This window comes from Dama dama, chromosome 11 (genome assembly GCF_033118175.1).
Source record: "Dama dama isolate Ldn47 chromosome 11, ASM3311817v1, whole genome shotgun sequence".
Classification (NCBI taxonomy): Eukaryota; Metazoa; Chordata; class Mammalia; order Artiodactyla; family Cervidae; genus Dama; species Dama dama.
The window spans coordinates 48,155,918-48,162,866 of NC_083691.1; the positions used below are offsets into that span (position 1 = coordinate 48,155,918).

At 37.0% G+C, this 6,949-nt stretch overlaps 1 non-coding gene across 1 annotated transcript; it reads left to right on the plus strand.

Annotated features, from left to right (window-relative positions):
* Window positions 1–2,019: 2,019 nt before the first annotated feature.
* LOC133065672 (U6 spliceosomal RNA) lies at window positions 2,020–2,128 on the plus strand. Its single transcript, XR_009694943.1, has one exon. It is a non-coding gene; the product is annotated as a U6 spliceosomal RNA (small nuclear RNA).
* Window positions 2,129–6,949: the final 4,821 nt, after the last annotated feature.

A 6,949-nucleotide genomic window follows, 5' to 3' on the forward strand; every position in this document is an offset into this window, starting at 1 on the left:
TATTGAAATAAAATGGACAGGAATGGGCAAATTAAATTTGGATGACCATTATATATCCTACTGTGGGCAACAATCCCTTACAAGAAATGGAATAGCCCTCATAGTCAACAAGAGAGTCCAAAATGCAGTACTTGGATGCAATCTCAAAAATGACAGAATGACCTTGGTTCATTGCCAAGGCAAACCATTCAACATCACAGTAATCCAAATCTATGCCCCCAACTAATGTCAAAGAAGTTGAAGTGGTATGGTTCTATGAAGACCTGTAAGACCTTCAAGAACTAACATCAAGAATAAAAAGTCCTTTCATCATAGGGGACTAGAATGCAAAAGTAGGAAGTCAAGAGATACCTGGAATAACAGGCAAGTTTGGTCCTACCGTACACAATGAAGCAGGGCAAAGGCTAACAGAGTTTTACCAAAAGAACACACTGGTCGTAGCAAACACCCTCTTCCAACAATACAAGAGATGACTCTGCACATGGACATCATCAGATGGTCAGTATTGAAATCAGATTGATTATATTCTTTGCAGCTAAAGATGGAGAAGATCTATATAGACAGCAATGACAAGACCAGGTGCTACCTGCCACACAGATCATGAGCTCTCTATTGCAAAATTCAGGCTTAAATAGAAGAAAGTAAGAAAAACCACTAGGCTATTCAGGTATGACCTAAATAAAATCCCTTATGATTATACAGTGCACGTGACAAACAGATTCACAGGATTAGATCTTATAGACAGAGTACTTGAAGAGCTGTGGACAGAGGTCCATAACATTGTACAGGAGGTGGCAAACAAAACCATCCCCAAGAAAAAGAAATGCAAGAAGGCGAGGACCTAACAAAAGCAGAAGATACTAAGAAGAAGTGGCAAGAATACATAGAAGAATTACACAAAAAAAGGTTAATGACCCAGATAACCACAATGGTGTGGTCACTCACCTAGAGCCAGACATCCTGGAAAGTGAAGTCAAGAGGGCCTTAGGAAGCATTAGTATGAACAAAGTTAGTGGAGGTGATGGAATTCCCACTGAGCTGTGTCAAATCCTTGATGCTGTTAAAGTGCTGAACTCAATATGCCAGCAAATTGGGAGAACTCAGCAGTGGCCCACAATCCCAAAGAAGGGCAATGCCAAAGAATGTTCAGACTACTACACAATTGCATTCATTTTCACATTCTAGCAAGGTAATGATCAAAATTCTTGAAGTTAGACTTCAACAATATGTGAACTGAGAACTTTCATACGTACAAGTAGGACTTAGAAAAGGCAGAGGGACCAGTGATAACAATGCCAACATAAGTTGGCTCATAGAAAAAGAAGGAAATTCCAGAAAAAAAAAACATCTACTTCTGCTTCATAGACTATGCTATAGCCTTTGACTATGTGGATCACAATAAACTGAAAAATCCTTAAAGAGATGGAAAACCATACCAGCTTATCTGCCTCCTAAGAAACCTGTATGCAGGTTAAGAAGCAACAGTTAGAGCCAGGCATGGAAAAATGGACTGGTTCAAAATTTGGAAAGAAGTACCTCAAGGCTGTATAATGTCACCCTGCTTATTTAGCTTATATGCAGAGTACATCATGAGAAATGCTGGGCTAGATGAAGCACAAGCTGGAATCAAGATTGCCAGGAAAAATATCAATAACCTCAGATATGCAGATGACACCACCCTAGTGGCAGAAAGCAAAGAGGAGCCAAAGAGCTTCTTGATGAAGATGAAAAAGTACAACGAAAAAGTTGGTTTAAAACTCAACATTTAAAAACTAAGATCATGGCATCAAGTCCCATCACTTCATGATAAATAGATGGGGAAACAATGTAAACAGGATAGGCTTTTTATTTTCCTGGGCTCCAAAATCATTGTGAACAGATACTACAGCCATGAAATTAAAAGACACTTGCTCCAAAGTCACTGTGGATGGGGACCGCACCCATGAAATTAAAAGATGCTTGCTTCTTAGAAGAAAAGCTATGACAAACCTAGACAATGTATTAAAAAGCAGAGACATTGTGCTCGCTTTAGCAGCACATATACTAAAAAATTGGAACGATACAGAGAAGTTTAGCATGCCCCCTGTGCAAGGATGATATGCAAATTCATGAAGCATATTATATTTTTAAACTTAAATGCTTTTGCACAGTTAAGGAAACTATAAGCAAGGTGAAAAGACAGCCTTTAGAATAGGAGAAAATAATAGCCAATGAAACAACTCACAAAGAATTAATTTCCAAAATATACAAGTAGCTCATGTAGCTCCATACCAAAAAAGCGAACAACCCAGTCAAAAAGTGGGCAAAAGAACTAAACAGACATTTCTCCAAAGAAGACATACAGATGGCTAGTAAACACATAAAAAGATACTCAACATCATTCATTGTTAGAGAAATGTAAATCAAAACCACAATTAGCTACTATCTCACACTGGTCAGAATGGCCACCATCAAAATGTCTACAAACAAATAAATGGTAGAAGAGAGTGTTGAAAAAAGTGAGCCCTCTGACACTGTTGGGAACGCAAACTGGTTCAGTCACTATGGAGAACAGTATGGAGATTTCTTAAAAAACTGGGAATAGAACTGCCATATGACCCAGCAATCCCACTGCCTGGCATACAAACTGAGGAAACCAAAATTGAAAGAGACACATGTACTCCAATTTTCATTGCAGCGCTGTTTATAATAGCTAGCACATGGAAGCAACCTAGATGTCCAGAGGTAGAAGAATGGATAAAGAAGTTGTGTATATACACACAATGGAATATTCAGTTCAGTTTAGTCGCTCAGTTATGTCCAAATCTTTATGACTCCATAGACTGCAGCATGCGGGCCTCCCTGTCCATTACCAACTCCCAGAGTTTACTCAAACTCATGTCCATTGAGTTGGTGATGCCATCCAACTATCTCATCCTCTGTCATCCCCTTCTACTGTCTTCAATCTTTCCCAGTATCAGGGTCTTTTCAAATGAGTCAGTTCTTCACATCAGGTAGCCAAAGTATTGGAGTTTCAGCTTCAGCATCAGTCCTTCCCATGAATATTCAGGACTGATTTCTTTAGGATGGACTGGTTGGTTCTCCTTACTGTCTAAGGGACTCTCAAGCGTCTTCAACATCACAGTTCAAAAGCATCAATTCTTCAGTGCTCAACTTTCTTTATAGTCCAACTCTCACATCCACACATGACCACTGGAAAAACCATAGCTTTGACTAGACAGACCTTTGTTGGCAAAGTAATGTCTCTGCTTTTTAATATGCTGTCTAGGTTGGTCATAGCTTTTCTTCCAAGGAGCAAGTGTCTTTTAATTTCATGGCTGCAGTCACCTCTGTAGTAATATTACTCAGCTACAGAATGGAACACATTTCAGTCAGTTCTAATGAAGTGAATGAAACTGGAGCCTATTATACAAAGTGAAGTAAATCAGAAAGAGAAACACAAATACTGTATATTAAAGTATACATATGAAATGTAGAAAGATGGTAACAATGATCCTACATGCAAGGCAGCAAAAGTGACACAGATGTAAAGAACAGGCTTTTGGACTCTGTGGAAGATGGCGAGGGTGGGATGATTTGAGACAATAGAATTGAAACATGTATACTACCATACATAAGATAGATGACCAGTGCAAGTTCGGGCACTCAAAGCCGGTGCTCTGGGACAACCCAGAGGGATGAGATGGAAAGGGAGATGGGGGGGGGGGGTCAAGATGGGGGGGACACGTGTGCACCTGTGGCTTATTCATGGAAAAATCATCACAATAGTGTAAATTAATTATCCTCCAATTAAAATAAATTAATTATTATTTTTTTAAAAGCAGAAACTTCACTTTGCTAACAAAGGTCCGTATAGTCAGGGTATGGTAGGCATTGTATGGATGAGAGAACTGGACCATAAAGAAGTCTAATCACTGAAGAACTGATGCTTGCCAACTGTGGTACTGGAGAAGATTCTTGAGAGTCCTTTGGACAGTGTGGAGATCAAACCAGTTAATGCTAAAGGAAATCAACCCTGAATATTCATTGAAAAGATTGATGCTGAAGCTGAAGTGCCAATATTTTGGCCACCTGATGCGAAGAGCTGATTCATTGGGGAAAAACCCTGATGCTGGGAAAGATTGAGGGTAGGAGAAGGGGACGACAGAAGATGAGATGGTTGGATGGCATCACTGACTCAATGGACATGAGTTTGAGCAAATTCTGGGAGATAGGGAAGCACAGGGAAGCCTGGTGTGCTATAGTCTACAAGATCACAAACAGTCTGACACGACTGAGCAACTGAACAGGAATAAATGTACCTTAGTTGAGTATGTCATGCAATAGGGCTTTCTGTACTGCTTGGGCTTGTTATATGATAGGGTTCTTTGTACACTCATAGAGATGTTATATGGTATACTGCTTGGATATATTATATGGATATGTTCCCTGATTGAATGTCACATGAAAGTTTCTATGTACACTGTTTGGGCATGTCACATGTAGCTTATTTACATATCAGCAATGGGAAGAATTAGATATACTGGGCAAAAAAAAAAAATAAAAGAGGTTTATTCTATTGTGTTCATGCCCAAAACTGAAGTTCTTCCCATTCATCTATATATCATTACACTTCTTAAAAATATCTGTGTCTAGTTTTAGCCTGGGATTAAATATTAATCATTCCATTAGTCACTCTTTCTGTGAAAATGATTGAACAGAATAGGATAGGGCTTTGCTAACACATCTGAGTTTAAAACTTTCAAATATCTTTCATTGTAAAGGCAGGCATGTTTTGAGACACTGCTCCATATCTGCCACTGGCGTTCTGAATATTTGGTATCTGTTCTGCCTCTAGTGTCCTCTGAGACACTGTTTTCTTTACATTTTCCACTGACACCAAAGTTGTATTCACATTTGCCTTTTTATCTAAGTGTCCTGTCTACTGATGGTTCTCCACTTAATTTTCAGCTTGATTATGGGTTTTTCTTTCCTGGAGAAACACTATGGAATGGCAGCTGAGACTATTAGTTTAAATTTAAACTCAAACTCTGCCATTTACTCCTTCACGATCTCAGGAAAGTTACTCATTTGCCCCAGTTTTCTCATTTATACATGATAAAAGATTTTCTCATTGCAGGGATGATATTAATATATATCTCATAGGTATAACAGGCATACTTAGTGATTTAATTCTCATTAAATACTTAAAATATTCCCTGGCATATCTTAGAAACTTGATAAGTGTTAATTATTATTATTCTGCATTATTGAGTAGCATTTTGGGAAGAAAAATCTTGGTGGCTATATCACTAGCTTGAGCCACAACACAAGAAGACAAACATTAATTTCAAAATTATTATTTTAGGTAAATATAGGGAAAAAACAAAATTTGAACTTGGAAATAAAATGCAAGTATGTATCAGTGCTTGTCTGTGAGTCTTTATTTCTCACCAACACAACACCAACATTGAATTGCTCCCTGGAGGTGCCACCTTCTTGTGCCATGGCTGATGTAATAATATTCCAAGACTGGAATGAAATTTCAAGAGGATTATTCAATAAGCTTTTCATTCTTGTCAGATCAAAAGTTTACTAATTTCTCAGTTCTGATAATAAGGCTTAAAATTAAGATTCACTTTAGCCCTGAGCAAAGAGTTCAAACTTTGCTTCTTTCCTTTTTATACTACTACACTGGTTAAAATTTTGCACTTGATGACAAATTACTAAGTTCTATTTATCATTCAAGGTATGGCATGCAGTTAGATTTTGTTACAGCAAGCCTTATATAGCATCACATTGGTGTGTTTCTTTTCTGAAATATTCATAAAAGTAAATTTTTATTTTTCCTGTAGCATATGTCTAAATATAATTAGACTACAGAAGGATAAACTTCAATGTATTTCTCATTGATTTTTTTACAAATACATGTTCAAATTTTTTCTCATCCCACAACACTGAAAATGATGCCATTCTAAAGGGGTATCAGTTTTTTAATTAATATAAATATATAAATTACATTATTTTCAATAAAAGTGATAATTTCTTTTTAATCAAACTGGTGTTTTAACTCACCAAACCTAAAGCAAGCATTGTCCTTCTTCAAACAACATCATTACTAACTAGGAAGCACTTTGTCCTAGAGAGTCAAAAGTAAGCACAGAGAAAATGTCATAATCTTTCTCAGTATAAGTTGTTATTTTGAATAGATTTCTGACTACCTGTTCTTTATATCATCTCATTTAAACCAAGATTTTGACACTAAAATTAACATTACCAAAATATTCAGAAAGCCAAAAGCAAGTACTTTTGAATAAAACCAAAGAAGAGAAGAATGAAAGAAAACACAGTCGTATCCTTGGCCCGGGTTTTAAAAGAATGGTTTCATAGCACCAGTTCCTTCCTCTCTAAACAGCAGCAACAGCAATGCAGCCATTCAACTAAGCATGAAATGAGCATGATCTCCAGGTGGCCTTCATCAACGGAATAGCATCCAATGACAATTTAAATTTGCCAGGAAGTGAAACATTCCTCAAATAAGAAGCTTATACAATTGGAATTCTGCCAAGGAATAAAGAAGGGACGATTTGAAGCTGATATCTACTTCATGCCACCGTCACCAAATATTCCAACTTTTTTTTTAATGAACAAACTTAATAATAATGAAACTAATTTTGCCACATCATTCTAGGGGAGGAAGATTTTCTATAAACTTTTGCTATTAACTGCTAGGATATTCTGAAACTATTTACCATTAAGAGATAAGGACAATGAGAAAAGGCAAGTTTTAATATACAGCACAGAATGTGGAAATAAAACCACTGATATAACAGAATCCCAGTATAATAGTGTTTGCAACAGTCAACTTTATAGTTAAGGTTACAACTCAATTTCATATCCCTGTTTCACTTGCTCATAAAAACTTGGTAGAAAGTTCTCCAACATTAAAACTTTTCATACTCAGTCTCCA